The 21,187-nt window shown below is 43.8% G+C and overlaps 1 pseudogene; it reads left to right on the plus strand.

Annotated features, from left to right (window-relative positions):
• The first annotated feature begins 3,397 nt into the window (after nt 1–3,397).
• LOC129036139 (small ribosomal subunit protein mS38-like) lies at nt 3,398–20,951 on the plus strand (annotated as a pseudogene).
• The last annotated feature ends 236 nt before the right edge of the window (nt 20,952–21,187 follow it).

A 21,187-nucleotide genomic window follows, 5' to 3' on the forward strand; every position in this document is an offset into this window, starting at 1 on the left:
TATTAAAAGTCCCCAGAGCCCACAACTCTCACTTCCACTCTGGACTCCAAAATATCACTTGCCTCTTGGCCGCTGCCCTTGGATGACCCACAGGCATCTCAGAGGTAATATATCCTGACATGAACTTCTGATTTCCCCCAGACCTTGCTCCTTCATCCTTTCAGGGTTCATCTGAGGGTAAATTCATCCTCCAGATACTCACCCCAAGTCATCAACTCCACCCTTGGTTCAGCTTTTCTTATACTTGATAGTCCATGTGTCAGGAAATGCTGACTCTACATGTCCCCCATAACCGGGATCCAGCCAGTCTTGCCACCCTGGCCCAGGCCAAGCGAATCTCTTATTCTTTATTTTTCTGAGAAAGAGTCTCACTCTGTTGCCCAGGATGCAGTGCAGTGGCGCCATCTTGGCTAACTGCAACCTCCACCTCCTGGGTTCAAGCAATTCTCCTGCCTCAGCTTCTTGAGTACTTGGAATTACAGGTGTGTGCCACCATGCGCAGCTAATTTTTTTTTTTTTTTTTAGAGTCTCACTCTATTGCCCAGGCTGGAGTGCAGTGGCACAATCTCGGCTCACTGCAACCTCTATCTCCCAGGTTCAAGCGATTCTCCTGCCTCAGCCTCCTGAGTAGCTGAGATTACAGGCGCGTCACCATGACCGGCTAATTTTTGTCTTTTTAGTAGAGATGAGGTTTCACCCTATTGGCCAGGCTGGTCTCAAACTCCTGACCTCGTGATCCCCCTGTCTCGGCCTCCCAAAGTACTAGGATTACAGGCATCAGCCGCCATGCCAGGCCTTTTACAATTTTTAATAGAGATGGGGTTTCACCATGTTGGCCAGGCTGGTCTTGAACTCCTGACCTCAGGTGATTCATCCGCCTCTGCCTCTTAAATTGCTGGGATTACAAATGTGAGCCACGGGAATCTCTTATTCTGATTATTTGCAAGAGCCTTCTCACCAACTTTTCTGCTTCTACCCTTGCTACTAAAACTCAACTCTTCTCATTAAAGCAACCAGAAGTACCTTGCTAAGGTGTAAGTGGGATCATGTCACTCCTCAGCTCAAAACCTTCAGTGGGCTCCCTGTCTTGCTCAGAGGGAGAGCCAAGGTCTCCACTAGATTAGACCTGGCAGAAGGAACAGTGACTCACTAGGTCCTACAGGCAGGACTGACTGCAAAATGTGCTGGGCCTTGCTTAAACTCTTAAGAATTTCAAGAGAGCAGAGCATTCGATCCAGCACAGGACTCTGAGTGTGGGGTCCTTTGTGACTGTCCAGGTGGCACACCCATGAAGCTGGTCCTCCCTGCAAGATCTCCACGGGGCCTCCTTCCCATACCTCCCTCCACTATCTCTGACTCCATCTTCTTCCTTTCTCTCTGCTTAACCAGGCTGGCCAGCTGACAGGTTCTCCAAGAGGAAATCAGGCACCTTGCCACTTTCTGGCCTTTGTGCTTGCTAGTCCCTCTGCCTGGAGCTTTTCCAAATTCCCTCCCTACTCTCATGATTTTGCTCCAATGTCACATTCTCGCGAGGCCATTCCTGATCATCCTATTTTAAATTGCAAGCCACTGCACACCCCTTCTCACACACACACCTTGCTCTCCTCCCCATTCCCTGATTATTTCCTTTAGAGTGCTAGTCATCAAGATATGAGGCCTTTTTCTTAAATAATTAGTTATTCGGTCTCCTTCCATAGACTATAAACTCCAGAGGATGGTGATTTTTGTCTTTTTCATTCAATGTTACTTCCAGTGCCTAGGATGGAGTAGATTGTCAATACATCTTATTTGAAGAGATGAGTAGGTCAGTGGCAGAGGATGTAACAATTAAACAAACAATCATCCAACAATACACAATTAAACCAGAATCATGTACTGAGAAGGAAGGTAACTGTATTAGTCTGTTTCCATGCTGCTAATAAAGATATACCCAAGTCTGGGTAATTTAAACAGGAAAAAGTTTTAATGGACTTACGATTCCACATGGCTGGGGAGGTCTCAAAATCATGGCAGAAGGCAAGGAGCAAGTCACATCTTACATGGATGGCAGCGAGTAAAAAGACAGCTTGTGCAGGGAAACTGCTGTTTTTAAAACCATCAGATCTCATGAAACTTATTCACTATCACGAGAACGAAATCATGGGAAAGACTCGTCCTCATGATTCAATTACCTCCCACCAAGTTCCTCCCATGACGTGGGAATTGTGGGTGTTACAATTCAAGATGAGATTTGGGTGGGAACACAGCCAAACCATATCAGTAACCCAGTTCCACAAAAGACATAACCCCAACCAGGAGCCAGCTGGGGAGGTGGAAAGGTGTCCAGGCAGAGGGAACAGCTGGACAAAGGGCCTGTGTGCTGAGGAAACAAAGAACACTTGATGAGCTAACTGTGTGCTGAGGAAACAAAGAACACTTGATGAGCTGACTGTGTGCTGAGGAAACGAAGAACACTTGATGAGCTAAGAGAGGCCACAGTAGTGGAAATGCACAGACAAAAAAGCAAAGTTGGAAAAGATGAGTGTGGGCACCTGGCTGAGGTTTGAGCCAGCAGACCCTTGCAAGCCATGCGGAGGATGCCGCCCTTCATCCTTGGGATGATTAGAAGTCACAGGAGGGCTGCAGACAGAAAGGGCATATGAGAGAAAAGAAAAGATTATTCTAGGTTCAGTGTAGAGAACAGATGGGGGTGGCCTCAGGGAGACTGGAGAGAAAGTTATTTGCAGACTGCTGGGTGACAGTTGCTTGGATGACAGAGGGGGCAGAAAAGATAGAGAAAACCAGGCTGTTGAGGCTTTTATTTAGGTGGTAAAAACCACAGAATTGGCTCATGCCTGTAATCCCAGCACTTTGGGAGGCTGAGGTGGGTGGATCACCTGAGGTCAGGAGTTCAAGACCAGCCTGGCCAACATGGCAAAACCCCGTCTCTACTAAAAATACAAAAATTAGCTGTGCATAGTGGTGCGAGCTTGTAATCCCAGCTATTTGGGAGGCTGAGGCAGGAGAATTGCTTGAACCTGGGAGGTGGAGGTTGCAGTGCACCGAGATTGTGCCATTACACTCCAGCCTGGGTGACAGAGCAAGACTCTGTCTCAAAAAAAAAAAAAAAAAAAAGAAAAGTCTGTTGCAAAGTGATGTCATCAGGGGCTTCAGTTAAGGCAAGGAGGTGGGAAGGATCCTCCAAAAAGAAGGTTGAGGGTAAAAAGGAGTTTGCACATGATGAGGCAGAGGTTTTGGAGGGCAACGTGGCAGTATTCAGGAGGTAAGGGCAGAACTTGGCTGAATCTGGGGCAAGGAACCATATGAAACCTTACGGATTTGCTGGTGTTGCAGAATGAAATGTTTGTTCATGGCAGTTTACCCCAGTGTTGGCTGATAGTGATGGGAGATAAGGGACATGGAGATTCGATTTCCGCAGTCCCGTGGGGGATGGAGAGCCCTGAGCCTAATGGCTAAAGGTTTCGAGTCAGAAGACCTGGGGTGAGGTCCTTCTAAGCTTCTGGGTAGGGAGGTGAATTCCACCCCTGCACAGCTCTGGGTCATAACTTCTTGGAGGTTGATGCTATCTTAATGAGTGCAAAGGAGGAAGCCCTGAATTTTCTCTACGCTGTCCCCCACTTTGTCTCCGTCCACCTAGTAGGCTGGCCCTCAAACCAAGCACGAGTGGGCGGGCATACTTTACACTCAGGTTAGGTACTCACTGTTCTGTCACCTCAAATCTCTTTGAAGACTTACGTGGCTTTATGCTTCTCGACCCTCCCTCTCTCATGACTAGAAGATGCTAGCAGACCCCTGGCTTGAAGCTTGGCACTGAGACTCTGGGGCAAGTTACATAACCTCTTTGTGCTTTATCTTCCTTATCTGTAAACTGGGAGTAATAATCTGGCTCAACTCATAGCGTTGTCACCAGGATCAAATGACGTAAGTGGTCTAAAACACAGTATCTAAAACCTAGTAAGAGATCAAAGAAAAAGTGCAGCCCCATCTCTTCCCACTTCCTGGTTTGTTCCCTTGACTCTAGCTGTACGGGACACTTTCCAACCCATCGTCCAATTCTCCCTGCTATGCTTTTGAACATGCCTGGAATTCCTTTCCTTCATGAGTCTCCTCTGCTTTCTCCACTTCACTACGGCTCACTGTGTGTCTGTAAGTTTCTACCCATTGTACCCATTCCTGACTCAGGAGTGTTGACACGTAACTACTCCGGTGCTCCTCTGTCGCTCACTCCAGCTCCTTCCTAGCAACTGTCAACTTACCGACATCGACTCATGAGCACGAGGGTCTCCTCACTAGGCTGCGCGTGACTTGTGGGCAGGGACCCTCCTCATTCGCTTATCCCCAGTACCTTGAACATTGCTTCATGCTCAGCATTTCAAAATATCTGTTGCGATGTAAATGCCTTAAGTAACAGGACAGTCTTTTCTCTCCAGATCTATTTGTCTTTTACAAGGAGACAAAAACTTTAAGTAAAAATGACTTTTGGCCAGGCTTGATGGCTCATGCTTGTAACTCCAGCACTTTGGGAGACTGAGGCGGGAGGATTGCTTCAGTTCAGGAAATTTGAGATCAGCCTGAGTAACATGGTGAGACCCCCGTCTCTACAAAAAATTAAAAAATTAGCCAGGCTTAGCGTCACATACCTGCAGTCCCAGCTCCTCAGGAGGCTGAGGTAGGAGAATCAATTGAGCCCAGGAGGTCAAGGCTGCAGTGAGTCACGATCGTGCCATTGTACTTCAGCTTTGGTGACAGTGTAAGACCCTATCTCAAAAAAAAAAAAAGAAAAAAAAATAAAATGACACTCAACTGTCCAATTTCAGGCAATGGTCGGGCAGAGGAGAAGGTATTTATCTGGGGAAGAATACGGTGACTTGCTGAGAAGGAAGACTTATATTGGTGGGAGTCACCCTAGAATCACTGAAATTGCGTTATTACTTATGAACACTTCTGACTCCCTCTCTTAATAAGGCCAATTTTGTATTTGGTAGCAACACAATGTGTTATCTTGTGTGAATATGTTTTAAAAATAAAATAATCTTATATTTTATAAACTTATGCAGATTATTTTCTTTGTATTATAAATTGTATTATTGAGCATGCTTATGTATAATAATGGGATTCTTTCTTTTTAGTAATTAAAAATTTTTATTCTTCATTTACACAACACATACAAAAAGATGCTACAAGAACGTTGTACTTTTTAAAAGACATTCCCATTGGTAGTGGCTTCATTTAAACTGGGAGTTTGATTTTAGGGAGACATTCTGGGCAGTTGTGCTATCTACCTAGCTTGGTTGGTACTTTCTTATAAACTTGGTCTTCCAGGAAACATTTGCATCTGGCAGGGGTCTGTAATTCTCAGTGGGCTAGATTTGGTCTTGGTTGATTTTTTTGAGGCCACCATTTTTTTGGTTGGTTATTTATACCTGCCCAACCACCTCACTGCCCAACCAGTGAGTTCAGGTTCACTCACACCAAGTCCTTCTGACATTAGAATCAGAATTCTTCCTGTAGATTTCCCCATCATCTGATTCTCTGAAGCAGGTATAAATTCATACTTAGGAGAGATTTCACACCAGCTATAAGCCACTCTCAAATGCAATAGGAGGCCAAAAAGTACTGCTGTTGAATCAGACACAGCTTTGTTGTGTTGAGCCTAAAGATAGTTTTAACTTGAATTTTGCCTTTTTTTTTTTTTTTTTGAGACAGAACCTCCCTCTGTTGCCCAGGCTGGAGTGCAGTGGTGCGATCTCGGCTCACTGCAGCCTCTGCCTCCCGGGTTCAAGCGATTCTCCTGTCTTGGCTTCCCGAGTAGCTGGGACTACAGGCATGTGGCACTGCGCCTGGCTAATTTTTGTATTTTAGTAGAGACGGGATTTCACCAGTTGGCCAGGCTGGTCTCGAACTCCTGACCTCAGGTGATCCACTTGCACCGACCTCCCAAAGTGCTGGGATTACAGGTGTGAGCCACTGCGCCTGGCCTCCTTTTTTGTCTTAGATAATGACTCTGTGTTGTTCCTTGAGATGGTTTTGGGTTTACGGGAAGAGTTAGAAGAGAGTCTTGTGTGGTCTTTGAGGACTCAGGAAGATCAGGGTTCTGGGGTGATAGTTTCTAGACACGATAGATGCCTGAAAACCAGCAGGGCCCGAAAGGAGCATACCCCTGGGGAACCGGCAACTCAAATGCAGAAACTGGTAACCCATGTGAGCACCCCGTCAGCAGACAAGGTCAGAAATCAGAGATCTTTATGATTTGCGAGGCAGAACAGCCAACTACATGTGCATTTGATGGAAATGCTCAGTGCCTTCAACTTTTCCCCAGTGTATCTCTGCCTTCAGGCTTCTCCCCAGTCCTCCAGGGCTTTTCTTGAACATGTGGGCTGCCCATTGCTGCCTGCACCATTCCTCATTCCAGCTGTGTTTGTCATAATAGGTTTGCCAAATAAAAAATAATTTTTGGCTGGTTGCAGTTGTTCACGCCTGTAATCCCAGTTCTTTGGGAGGCCGAGGCGGATCACCTGACATCAGGAGTTCGAGACCAGCCTGGCCAGCAAGGCAAAATCCCGTCTCTACTAAAAATACAAAATGAGCTGTTCGTGGTGGCGTGTGCCTGTAATCCTAGCTACTCAGGAGGCTGAGGCAGGAGAATCACTTGAACCCAGGAGGTGGAGGTTGTAGTGAGGCGAGATTACACCACTGCACTCTAGCCTGGGCAACAGAGCAAGACTCTGTCTCAAAACAAAAAACAAAAAACAAAAAAAAGATTTTTCATCTTTTTGAGATGGGAGGGCTGGAGGGTAGAGATAGGGATTAGTGGCTTAGTATATTTACCTTCATTTAACAACTATATTTAAAGGGAACTGATGAGAACTATGATGGAGAGTTTTCTGCAATAGAAATAAATGTAATTTTCAAAAGTTCTTCATCATTACTGAGTACACTGAAGAGGCAAATGGACTAGTGTATAGCTTAGAGTATTTCTCCAACTTAATATGTATACAAATCACCTGCAGCTCTTGTTAAATTGCAGCTTTTGTAGGTTTGGATTAAGCTTTGCTTCTAAAAAAGCTCCCAAGGAACATTCATGCTGCTGGTCCTTGATCCACACATTGAGTAGCAAGGTTTTAGGGGACTTCAAATTATTAATATTATTCTATGTAATTGGAAGTTAACTGCTTCTTAAAATATATGTCATAGGTATGTATCTAATTTCTTCCGGCTTGGTAATTAAAAATTATTTCTAGGGCTGGACACAGTGGCTCACACTTGTAATCCCAGCACTTTGAGAGGCTGAGGCGGGTGGATCACTAGAGCCAGTTCAAGACCAGCCTGGCCAACACAGTGAAACATAGTTTCTACCAAAACATACAAAAGTAAGCTGGGTGTGGTGGTGCATGCCTGTAGCTCCAGCTAGTCAGGAGGCTGAGGCAGGAGAATCGCTTGAACCTGGGAGGCAGAGGTTGCAGTGAGTCGTGATTGTGCCACTGCACTCCAGCCTGGGCGACAGAGTGAGATCCTGTCTCAAAAAAAAAAAAAAAAAAAATTTCCAGGCTTTATACTTTGCTGTGTATATTTGAATAATGCTAGGCTTAAGTGGTGAAATGTTGAATGGATATTACTTGCCTCCAAAAAGAAAGCTAAATGACAGCTTTTGTATCTTTAGGCACTTTTAGAGTTGTTTTCTTTTTCCCAAAGAATGGTTGATAATTCCCTCTGTCTCCCTCTATTCACATAGGACTGAAATAGAAGTAGGCTTAAATTAAGGCTACACAACTTTGATTTGCTCATAAGGGAGAACTTACAGAATGCTGGGGTATGCGCGAATCTTCATCACTTTGAAAAGAGTTATATTTTGAAAGAGAATAAATTCTAATATAATCCCTGCCCTTGAAGAATAACCCAGATTCAGAGCAGAATCCACTGATTTAGATATAGAAGGTTGGATCACTGGACCTCGCAAGGATGCGGCTCCACGTAAGAATGGGAAGATGGCACTATCACTGTCCATTGCATAGACAGCCCCTGCCCAGTTCTCATCCTGTGAATCCTGCTCTATCTGCCTCTGGGAATACTTTGTTCTCACATAAAGATTCATCTTTGCCCCTAGGATAGAGGACCATTCTTGATCTCAGAGAGTTTGAGGACCTAGGAAGCCCTAGTTCAACACTGAAGTTAATAATGGCATGGTGGGCCGGGTGCGGTGGCTCACGCCTGTAATCCCAGTACTTTGGGAGGCTGAGGTGGGTGGTTTGCTTGAGCTCAAAGTTTGAGACTGGCCTGGGCAACATGGCAAAACCCCATCTCTACAAAAAATGCACTGGGCATGGTGGTGTATGCCTGTAGTACCAGTTACTCGGGGGGCTGAGGCAGGAGAATCTCTTGAACCTGGGAGGTGGAGGTTGCAGTGAGTCCAGATCATGCCACTGCACTCCATCCTGGGCAATACAGTGAGGCCCTGTCTAAAAAAAAAATAAAGAAAAAAATTATGAGACTGTGGCCTTAGTCCTGAGGCACAGTCCACCCTTACACCCCACTTAGGGTAGGAGGATCAGAATCATATTCTGGAACATAAGCTCTCCTAAACCACGCTCCTCCAAAATGCAGGCCTCACTGAGATCTTATCAGTCTTCTAGATTAGGAAGCTTCAACCCATTGCCAGTGACAGAAGCCCAGCCAGCAGCCAACACAGGTTTCCCAAATTCTCTGCAGAGGCTGTGCCTGTGGAGGAATCTCTGAATTTCCCGTCTTCCTGGATCTCCTGTCACCTTTACCTGTATAGATGATTCTGTAATTGTTATTCCATTTTTTTTTCTTTTTTTCTTTTTGAGACGGAGTCTCTCTCTGTAGCCCAGGCTGGAGTGCAGTGGTGCGATCTTGGCTCACTGCAACCTCCGCCTCCTGGGTTCACACCATTCTCCTGCCTCAGCCTCCTGCGGAGTCTTGCTCTGTTGCCCAGGCTGGAGTGCAGTGGCACGATCTCTGCTCAGTGCAACCTCCGCCTCCCAGGTTCAAGCAATTCTCCAGCCTCCTGAGTAGCTGGGACTACAGACACACACCACCATGCCTGGCTAATTTTTTGTATTTTAGTAGAGACGGGGTTTTACCATGTTGGCCAGGATGGTCTCGACTTCCTGACCTTGTGATCTGCCCTCCTCAACCTCCCAAACTACTGGGATTACAGGTGTGAGCCACTGTGCCTGGCCTGTTATTCCATCTTACACATCCTAAAATTGGGGCCATTTGTTGGGACTGGAAGAAATTTGCCAAATTCTCTGAAAAAAGGGTTTCACTGCCAGACTTGGCTCTGTCCCTGAGCTGGCAGGAGTCAGGGTGCTCTGAGATGCCCCCTCTTTAAGGCGCAGTTCTGTTTTGGGGCTCAGCTCTCCCAGTCTGATCTTCCCACTATAATGTGTCTGACTCTGCCTGACAATATCCTGAGATAAGCCATGGGTGTGGGGGAGCAGATGTTCCTTGATGCTTCTGGTGTTCAGTGATGCTGTCACTCATTAGAAGAACTGTGTCCTAAAATTTTGAGATGAAGATGTTATTGAAAATTTTGGGAGACTGGGCACGGTGGCTGAAGCCTGTAATCCCAGCACTTTGGGAGGCCAGGGTAGGTGGATCACCTGAGATCAGGAGCTCGAGACCAGCCTGGCCAACATGGAGAAATTCTGTCTCTACTAAAAATACAAAAATTAGTCATGCGTGGTGGTGCATGCCTGTAGTCTCAGCTATTCAGGAGGCTAAGGCATGAGAATCGCTTGAACTCGGGAGGTGGAGGTTGCAGTGAGCTGAGACCTCACCACTGCACTCCAACCTGAGCGACAGAGAGAGACTCTGTCACAAAAAAAAAAAAAAGAAGTTTTGGGGAAGAGTTTTTCTTTGCCTAATCTCGCATAGACTCTCAGACCCATGAGCCATGTACTTCTCATTACTGTGAGGCATAAAGCTTGTCTTCTTCACACACCATTAAACATCTCCAGAAATGATCATAGAGTACCTGTGTTTGACCATAGATTATGTTAACTCTCTGTGAGGAAAAAAGGATTCTTTTGTGAAATACAGATATAGTAATGAAACTATCATTGGGCATTCACAGTTCATTTTACAAAAATATTTTTGGCATTTTAGATACTTTTTAGTTCCTTAAAATAAAAAGTTATGACCATTCCCATAACTCTCAGGTGGGAATCCTTCTTCTGTCAACAGTATGAAGAGGAGGTGATTAAAACATCATCTTTGATATGATGATGCTTTATGTCTTGTTATCCTGGTGCCCTTTGCTGTGGAATAATTGGGATGGGAGAAATCAATTTGAAGGCAAATTTACAATACACTGTGAACATGTGACCATCCCTACAAGTTTTCTGGTGGTGAAATTTTAGGCAGTGTAATTGTTGGATGAGAGAGATCTTTTTGGGAAGTGGACATCCTCCAGCCCCACTGCAAGGATGGGCTGACCTTGTGATCCGCCCTCCTCAGCCTCCCAAACTGTAAGCCTTGTTGTAAATACCTACTCCTTGGGCTGATATCCCAGAGGAGGTAAACTGACCTGAATATAAAATATAAAGCCTTGAAGAAAAGGCCAGAAGTGTTCTTAGGAAAATGACCTGAGATGGTTAATTTTATGTGTCAACTTGAATGGGCTAAGGGAGGCCCAGATATCTGGTAGAACATTATTTTTGGGTGTGTCTGTGATGGTGTTTCTGGAAGAGGTTAGCATGTGAATTGGTGAACTGAGCAAAGAAGATGGCCCTCCCCAGTGTGAGTGGGAACCATCCAATCCATTGAGGAACTGGACAGAGCAAAAAGGCAGAGAGGAAGGATGAGTTTGCTTCTGTTTGGGCTATAAATCCATCTTCTCTTGCCTTTGGATTTTGGGTCTTCTGGTTCTTAGGCATTTGGACTTGGACTGAATTATGCCACTGGCTTTCTTCGTTCTCCAACTTGCAGACAATGGATCATGGGACTTCTTGGCCAATTTCTAGAACAAATCTCTCTCTCTTTCTCTGTGTTTTTGTATTTATATCTATATGTAAATAGAGTCATGCATCACTTAATGATGGAGATACATTGTCAGAATTGCATTTTTAGGGAATTTTGTTGTTGTGTGAGTATATATATACATATATATTTATATTTTTACTTGGAAAACCGCATGTCTCAGCACCATTACTGAATATCAGTCAATTCCCCTACTTGATTTGCAACGCCAACATCAAGTGCCAAATATCAGATTTCTATATGTGCTTTATTATAATCTGATGAGACCACCATTGTATATGCAGTTAACTATTGTATGTGCACAGTTAACTGGAACATTGTTATGCAGTGCATGACTGTATATATATATATGTCCTATCATGTGTGTGTATATATATATACACATTATGTGTATATATATATATATACACATTATGTGTATATATATATATATACACTATGTGTATATATATACGTATGTATGTCCTATTGTGTGTGTGTGTGTGTGTATATATATATACACAATAGGATCTATCCATCTATTATCTATCAATCATCTATCCTATATATGTTTACATATCTTCTATTGGTTCTGTTTCTTTCATACTGACCAATATAATTCCATATGCCATATTTTAACATTTTAATTCCTTACAAAAAGCCCCATCACCAGATTAAAAAGTAATGATTTGTTTCTGTTGCTGATGGGTACCAGGTAAGCAGATGGCATAGTGGTTGATAACAGACTCAGAGGGTTCACTCACTGGGTTTGAAGTCCAGGTCTGAGTCTATCCAGAGCTAAATCCTAGCTAAGTTACTTACGTTCAGACCCACCTGTAAAATGCGAATGCTAACAATACCTACCTCATGGGGTTCTTGTGAGGATAAATGGGGTTAATCGTGCCAGGCCCTTGGAAAGTGCTACTCACATTTTTATTTTTATTTTTTTTTACTCCATGGAAATCTCAATCTGAAATGGATATTTGGTAGCATCCAAATGTTTTTATGCTGCTGTTTTCTTTTTTCTTTCTTTCTATTTTATTTTATTTTATTTTGAGACAGAGTCTTGCTGTGTCACCCAGGCTGAAGTGCAATGGTGCGATCTTGGCTCACCGCAACCTCCACTTCCTGGGTTCAAGCGATTCTCCTGCCTCAGCCTCCTGAGTAGCTGGGATTACAGTCACGTGCCACCACACCCAGGTAATTTTTGTATTTTTAGTAGAGATGGGGTTTTGCCATGTTGGTCAGGCTGGTCTTGAACTCCTGACCTGAAGTTATCCGCCAACCTCGGCCTCCCAAAGTGTTGTGATTACAGGCGTGAGCCACTGCGCCCGGTGTGTGCTGCTGTTTTCTAATGCCCTGACTTTATGTGGATTTATGGCTGTACATAAATATGTCTCAGTTTAAATCCGGCTTAAAACCTTTCTTGTTCTTGATTGGGTAGCCATTTCATTGAAAAGTAATTTTTGTCTTCTCTGATTTACTTCAAAGGGAAAAGCCATGAGTTCTGGGCATACATGTGCCCAGTACACACTCAGCAAGCAGCTGAGAACGTGAGTGCGACGGTGGGTATGCCTTCTGACTTAATAATCCTTTGGATGTTTCCATACTAATGCATTCATTATCTGTGTTCAAGATGGCTTATGCTTCCAGAATAAGATGCTACTAAATCACTGTCTTGAAGAATGCTTTTGGTTTTTATACATTACATTCACTGTTCTTACAGGCAAAAGTCATAATTTGGAAAAAAAGGCTACTGTATGTGTTGGAAATATGGGCTGGAGTTCCATGCCTTGTTTGTCTAGTTAATCAGACCTCTGAAAGGTCAACATTCCTAGAGAAGTACTAATATGGTTTGGGAGGGGCTATTGTTGATAGATAGTGGGTTCAGGTAAGGGCATGGCTGATACGTCCATATTTATTAGAGATAGAAAGTGGAAAGAGAAATTGGATGGAGACATTGCTGATTCAGACACACACACTTTAGATTAAGTTTATATGTGGACAAACAAGTGACAACGAATGGAAAGCATATGTACATTTGCATGTGCATGGATGTGCATATAAGTATTAATAGGTAGAAAGCAAATGAACATACTGGAGATGCAGACAATTAATATGAGACGGCAGCAATCCTATCAATGAACTGACAGCACAGGGCAGGAAGACAGATGCAGCTGCTGTCACTCTCTTCCCTCCCTTTCTGAGCTGGCCGTCTAAGAAGTATTGCCGTGCTGAGAGGAGTTTGGGGAAGAACCAGTTTACATTTTTCCCATAAAAAAAGAGTAGAAGTAAGAATGGAAACAGGATTAAATTTCCTAAGTTGTTTTTATTCTAAATTCACCTAGCCCTTAAAGAAAATGTATTTGTTATCTTGAATTATTCATAAATTGGAGAAGCATCTTTCATAAGTAGATATTTGGAGTTAAAATTGTAAACACTTATGAACTGAAGCATTTTGGTAGCCAAAGCCATGCACATTTCCAACAGTAAAAATTTGTTTTTTAGGCCGGGCACAGTGGCTCATGCCTGTAATCCCAGCACTCTGGGAGGCTGAGGCAGGTCGATCACTTGAGATCAGGAGTTCGAGACCAGCCTGGCCAACATGGTGAAACCTCATCTTTACCAAAAATACAAAAATTAGCCAGGCGTGGTGGCACATCATGGCAGTAGTCCCAGCTACTTGGGAGGCTGAGGCAGGAGAATCGCTAGAACCTGGGAGGCCGAGGTTGCAGTGAGCTGAGATCACATCACTGCGCTGCAGCCAGGGTGACAAGAGCGAAGCTCCGTCTCAAAAAAAAAAAAAAAATTGCTTTTTGTTTTCAAAAATACAAAAAAATATATTTTTTATGACCAGTGCTATAGGGTAAGTATTTTTTTTGAAGATCAAAGAGCACCCTTCGTGGATGCACTGGGTACCATGTAGTTTCCTCCTTACCTGGGAATGGAGGTTGGGAATGGGGACTAGGTTGACGGAAACTCATGAGATGTGAACCCAGGAACGAGTCAAAGAAAACAAGGTGCAACAAACAAAGAAAATCTCTGCCACGGAGCCTAGGTGCTGCTCTCCAGGAGTTCCCAGACCCTCCTTAGACAAATGTCTGTAAGTAAGGGAGTAGTTGAGAAAGACAACCAGCTTATCGCACAGTAATGGTTGTCATGGAGAGAGAAGACAGGATGGAGTCTGAGTCCATCAAGCACAGGTGAGGGGGGCCACAGGTCTCAGGAACTCTTGAAAACATCCTTGCGCTGAGGTGCACAGTAAAATATCTGACATGCATAAAAATGACTGAATCACAAAGAAAAGCTTAAATTATGCTCAAGGTCATTCACAGGTCAATGTCTTTTCATTTCGCCCACCAGACACTCATTGTTCTCCTTGGTCATGCTGCTATGAGTGCCTTCCTCCTCTTCCTTTGATCATCCTTGAGTCCCCAGAGCAGTCTTTGACGTTAAGCAGAACCTTCTGGTGCTGCATCAAATGGTAACATCACGGTGCTATGCACAGTGTATACATGCACAGAACTCTCAGCTGTGACTCTGCCTTCATCCCCAGTTCTCCTCCATCGCTAGCTCTGATTCGCCCTCACACTCCCTCACTAGGGGTGGGGGTGTGGAGACTTCAGGTGCCTGCCGGAGCCAGGTAGGGCTGTGTGGGGACTGGGGCAAAGTGCTCTGGGCCAGTTACGGCTCCCTTCCCATGCTGCCTGTTGTAGTGAATGCAGGACCGGAGTCTCCAGACCTTTTCCCCAAAAGAAGCCCCCAATTTGAATTTTTATGTGAAATATCTAATTTTTTTTTTTTTTTTTTGAGACAGAGTCTTGCTTTGTCATCCAGCCTGGAGTGCAATGACAGGATCTTGGCTCACTGCAACCTCCACCTCCTGGGTTCAAGTGATTCTCCTGTCTCAGGCTCCCAAGTAGCTGGAATTACAGGCACCCGCCACCATGCCAGGCTAATTTTTTGGATTTTTAGTAGAGATGGAGTTTCACCATGTTGGCCAGGATGGTCTCGAACTCCTGACCTCAAGTGATCCGCCTGCCTCCACCTTCCCAAGTGGTGGATTACAGGTGTGAGCCACCGTGAAAGCCTGAAACTTCTAAATTTTTATACGTATGTTAACGTAATACTTAAAAATATATGGGCCAAATGTGATACTCTGTAGGACCAATCTGGCCCATAGGTTTGAGTCTGTCATATCAGCCTTATCTATCTTTAAAATTCATCCCATCTCTGAGTCTCTCCCATCCCTGACTTGTATCCAATCAAGTATGTATTAAGGACAAAGACGTGTATTAAGACATGACTTCAAGCTCGATTACAATAATAATATTATATAATCACATATTATAATATATAATAGAATAGTAATATAATCTGTAATATAATGATAATATACCATAATAATAGAACCCTGGACAGCAATGTATTTCTCAAAAGGATGATATAATCTTTAGTTATAAGTGACATATTAGGGGAAAGAAAGTTTATACATAATTTATTTTTAAAAAGTTGAATTCATAATGAACAAAATAAAGCTCTGGTTAGTATTCTTCAGTGGTTGGAAATCTCTCTAAACTGTTAAGATGTAGCTGGGGGCACATTTAGGATGGAAGAAAGAGAATTCTGATCAACTAAAATGTAACTACTATCATGTGCACAGCAAACATGCATTTTAATCAAACTATGGAAGTAGGAAAGTCAGAATCGATTATATTAATCATCAGAAATATTTTACAAGCAATTTTGTTTGGTCTATCAAGTTTCTTTTTCAAAAAGAGTTATTTATTTTTAAAAATTGTATATATTTATGGTGTACAACACGATTTAGTACATCAACAGTTTCTATTGGTAAAAACGAATGTATCAGTCTCATAGTCCTTTGTGAAGTTTCTGGCTCCAAAAAACATAGAAGAGTCCCATAGTTATCCTGGTTACTAATAACTTCCTTTTATCCTCTTTGATGTATACCTCAAGAACCCCAAATTTAGCCTTGGGTAGCCCCAATTTCTCAGGCTGAGATTGTTTTGGGATCCTTTAACAGCTTTGAGTGGGCGTTGTGGCATGAGCTTTATGCCAATCTAGTCTAACTGTACAGACTGGGGGAGGGTGGAGGAACTCAGAATAACCTTATTCCTAGATGTCAACCCCAGGCTACCCCGATGACTGTCCCCACCTTGAGTCACTGCGTGGCACCTGCGTGTGCCATCCCAGGAGGCCCTTGCTCACTGCTGTCAAACTTTCTTGACTTGTCCTTGGATCATTTTCAGCTTTGGGCCATCACTTCTTCACCAGCCTTGCAACTCTGGGTATTTCAAATGATTCACTATAGGCCTGAGGCAAATTTGCCATGCTGTTAGCTGAGCAGCCAGTTGTCACCTTGAGTCACAGGCTTGAGGTCACCATTGGTACTGCCACTTAAAAACTGAGATCTACGCTTCTGCTCCGGCCCCACGTTTTCTGCATAGACTTGTGTACACTTGCTCTTCTCTGCTGCATCTCAAAACCCTGAATTGTTTGTCTGTAGCGGGGCTGAGAAGTCCTCTTTTCTTATCATTACCCTATGGTACCTACCTGGAGTAAACTGCTCCATGTAGAAGTTCTGTGTGGAGGGCCTCTCATTCTGGAGACAGAGTCCAGACTTGCAGAGAGCTGCTCCAAAAGCAATACTGAGTGATTTTCACAGCCTTGTAGCTGGCTGGGGGGAGGGAGGAGCAGAAGAGCTGCTGCCTATTCCAGTTCAGCTTACAGAAGGCAATCCTCCTGTTCTCCCCTGGGAATCTTGGGTGGATACTGTGCAGGCTGTTATGCATCACACTTATTTTACCCTTAACAGTATAGCTTGGAGATCGTGCCATATGAGGGCATGTCAAACTGTCTCATATTTTTAGAGACTACGTATTATGATTTATTTAGCAATTTCCTTATTGAGAAATGCCCAAACTTTTGATCACAGACAGTGTTACATCAAATGTCCCTGCACACAGGCTATTTCACCCATGTGCCAATAGATCTTTCTCAGAAACTTTCAGTTGACACAATTAAGTAAAATGAAGAAAGAAAGATGCTGTACTACTCGTAGCAGAAAGGCCATGGGGCCAGGAATCAGAAGACCTGGGTTCAAGTCTCAGCTCTACTGATTTGTGAGATTTGGACTAAACAACTTGTCTGAAGCTCAATTTCCTCATAAGTAAAATGGAAATAAAATCCCTTGCTTTGCTTTACTTATGAGGGTTTTATGACCGTTAGATCTCCAAACACCCCCCGCTCGCTCCCTCCTCTCCTCTTTCGCTTCCTTCCTCCCTCCTTTCTTTCTCACCCAGTGTTCTTTCTACTCTTCCACAACTTTAGGAAAATTCAATTTTTCTTCTTCCAGAACCTACTCAGTAGCATACCCTGAAGGAGCTCTGCTCCCTTTTTGGTGTCTCTGGTGTGGGATGGGCCCACATGCTGTCACTGTAGCTCTTATCCATTTTCAGTAGACCCAGAGGGACTAGACTGCCTTGAGACGGGTCTAATATGCTCACCTGAGAATGGCTGAAAGGGTGAGTTGGTGTCTGAAAACATTTCAGCAGGCAACATTCTTTGCTCCAGAAATTCTAGCAGATCCTCTTGCACTTGAAAGAAATGTGATTATTTTTATTTCAAGGGCAATCGTTGGAACTCTAATGAGCAATTTTCATACCATTGAAAAACTAATATAGGACATAATGACTCTGAGTTTGCATGTCATGGGGACAGGACTTGGGAAAGACTTTCAGTATTTCTAAATTGGGGTGGCCCAAATCTCCCTGGTCCTCTCCATTTCACTTACACTGGGTGGGAGAGAGTGACTTCAACTAAGGATTCGAAAGGAATGAAGCCCCCTTTGTGCAAAACCGTCAGTCGGGAGGTCATTACGTTTCTTTTTTCTTTTTTTGAGACAGAGTCTTGCTCGGTCACCCAGGCTGGAGTGCAGTGGTGCAATCTTGGCTCACTGCAACCTTTGCCTCCCAGGTTCAAGCAATTCTCCTGCCTCAGCCTCCAGAGTAGCTGGGACTACAGGTGTGCACCACCACACCTGGCTAATTTTTATATTTTTAGTAGAGATGGGGTTTTACCATGTTGGCCAGGCTGGTTTCAAACTCCTGACCTCAAGTGATCTGCCTCCCTCGGCCTCCCAAAGTGCTGGGATTACAGGCGTGAGCCAGCACTCCCGGCCTGGTAATTACTTTTCATAGAAGAGCCCCCATCCTGCTTTATTTATTTCATGATTAACCCCTTAAAGATTTGACTTAACAATGACAGAGCAGTTTTAGAAAGTATTATGGAACTACGTACTTTGCTAGCCAGTACAGTTATATAAATAGATAAGATGCACAGTAGTTCCCTTTAATCAGCAGGGGATATGTTCCAAGACCCCCAGTGGGTGCCTGAAACCAGGGATAGTACCGAACTCTATGTATACTATGTTTTTGCAATCTGATAACTGAGCTGGCTAAGTGAGGAACCAGTGGGTAGCATAGACAGCTTGAAAACATAGGACAAGGGGGTGAGTCATGTCCCTGGTGGGACAGAGTGGAACGGCGTGAGATTTTACACTACTCAGAATGGTGTGCATGAAAATGCCAGCATAAAGACAGAAACATAACTGGAATTTTCATGCACACCGTTCTGAGTGTAATTTTGTTCCACTGTGTGGAAGTTTCTTTCATACACACCATTCTCAGTGGAATTATTATTTATGTCTGGAATTTTCCATGTAATATTTTTGGATTGTTGTTGACTGTGAGTAACAAATAGCCGAAAGTAAAAATATGGGTAAGGGGGTACTATTGTAGTTTCTTTCCAGAAACAATTTATTGTTCAGTGGAGAAGAAAGACAGACAGACAGACAATTTGTTGTTGTTTTTTCCCCAGAACAAATCCACTCAATATTCACAATAAAGCATTAAAATACTCTCGGTAGTCTGGGCAATACTGGTAACTACTTGTTCCTAGAGTTTTCAAGTTCTAGAAAGGGGAATATATCAAACCTTGTTGCTTAGCAGCTAACATGAATTGTGCAACTAGAATATGAAGTACCAGGCACCAGAGATACAAATCCTTGCCCTTAAACACCTTCTAATGGCAAGGTGGAAATTGTAGCATCACAGACTCGTGTGAAAGACCGCATGCTTGTCTGTATGGTAGAGTGTCCTGCGTCAAGATCAACAAGGCTGCAAGGTTGGGAAATATTTTTCTTGTAAAGAAATGTTGCTTATAATGGTATTTGTTTTGTTTAAAGTTTGACCTAAGCTGTGACGATAACTCAGTTGGGTCACTCAGCTTTGAGATAACAAAGATCTCTGTGTTTATCTTTTACCATTCGGGAAAATTTTCTAAAAGGTTTCATCTGTCTGGAAAATGATACATTGAGAAGGTAGAGCTATACACTGAGTAAAAACAGAGCTTGAAAGTTTTTGACAAGTGGAGAGCCCTAATTATACATACATGAATAAGGATCTTATTTATTATAAAGAGGAATGTTTTGTTTGTTTAAGGAAGACAACATGTCTTTCTTAAAACTGCCACTTCAGTGAGAGTATTAGATTGGCATTTGGTAGGAACAAGAAGTAGCAGAGTTAATTCGGTTGTCACAATTCTCTCTCACCAACATAATTAATATTGTAATAAATGAAAAACCCTTTCGTAGAATTTTTTTAAAAGGCATAGTTAACGTTAGAAACCTAACAACATCAACCTTATTTGTGACTAAGTAGTGACTTATACAACTCGTAACCATTTTGACTGAATTGACAATGATAACATAAATAAATATAAGCTAAATCTTGCAAAATTTGTTGAGGTACATAGGATCAGGAAAAATAACCTCCATATAATGAGGAAGTAGAATGATGCCTGGGGTTTGCGCTCTTTGAAGTCACAAAAGAAGTCACAGCAAGGTTAGGAATATCTCAAGATCTCCTAAACTCCAGCCCAGTGCATCACCCATATCCACATACTTCGTATGATCACCAAGTGATTATTTGAGCAGCTATTTGGCTCTAGATAGAAATGGAATTTTTATTGTCACAATTCATTTAAATGGTGTTGACTTTGGGTGGCGAACAAGCTGGGATCAGACCAGCTTGATAGTGTGCTTCAGGCAATGATGTCAGCAGTTGCGTGTTAAACAAATAAATTAGAGATTCCTTCAATGCCAAGTTACACAATCAGAAAGACAACAATCTGTTTCCATTTGCTTTTTACAACGTTTGTGTAACTTCAGGGCAAAACTTAGAGCAAGTCCACTGGCAAACCCGGGGGCGGGGGCTAGTGATTATTTTCTAACACGGCAGATAAATGAGACAAACGCTCCGACCGTAAGTCCCTGAGCCTGGCAGTGGAATGCTCCCCACCCACAGACCATACTCCTGGTGCGCCTGACTTCTCAGCTGTTCAGGGCCGTTTCCTGGGCAGGCTGCAGTCTGCCCTGGCCTGTCTCTAGAGTGCTGGGCAGCCATGCCTGCAGGCCCCATTACAGCACACAGCCAACTGGCCCAGGTAGGGCTGCCTCACTCCCCGGCAAGGGGGCCCAGCTGGAGCTCGAGGAGATGCTGGTCCCCAGGAAGATGTCTATCAGCCCCCTGGAGAGCTGGCTTACAGCCCGCTGCCTCCTGCCCAGACTGGATGCCCAGACCCCAGGGACTGCGGCTCCAGCCCAATTCTATGAGTGTCTGCCTAGCCAGATGGGGGAAGGGGCCAAACAGGAAGATGAGAAGGCCTGGGATACACCTCCGATGCAGAGCAAAAATGTGCTGAAGACCCGCCGGCGGAAGATGAACCACCGCAAGCACCGTAAGCGGTGAGGCCGCTATTTCTGCGGCGGACGCCTGGAACGGAAGCCGATCAAGCTCAAGAGAGACCCGAGGAACATCTGGGTGAAGGCGGGTCTGAAGGAAACCCCTGGAGGCTGGCAGACCCCCAAGATCTACCTGAGGGGCAGATGAGTCTGGTACCTCCCTTCCCGCCCCATTGCTGCTGGTGATCCGTGGTAATAAGTGCTCAGAGGACTCAGCTGTTAAAATAAATAAATAAATAAATAAATAAAAATAAATAAAAAAAAATGAGAGAGAGAAATGCTGAGAAAAATTTCCAGCCTATTTCTTCAACCACCAGGAAGTGTGTGAGGTGAACAGTTGGTTGTAGGGCGAAGGCTGTAAGAATCTTCATTCAAGGGACCAGT

The sequence above is a fragment of the Pongo pygmaeus genome, chromosome 4 (assembly GCF_028885625.2).
Source record: "Pongo pygmaeus isolate AG05252 chromosome 4, NHGRI_mPonPyg2-v2.0_pri, whole genome shotgun sequence".
Classification (NCBI taxonomy): Eukaryota; Metazoa; Chordata; class Mammalia; order Primates; family Hominidae; genus Pongo; species Pongo pygmaeus.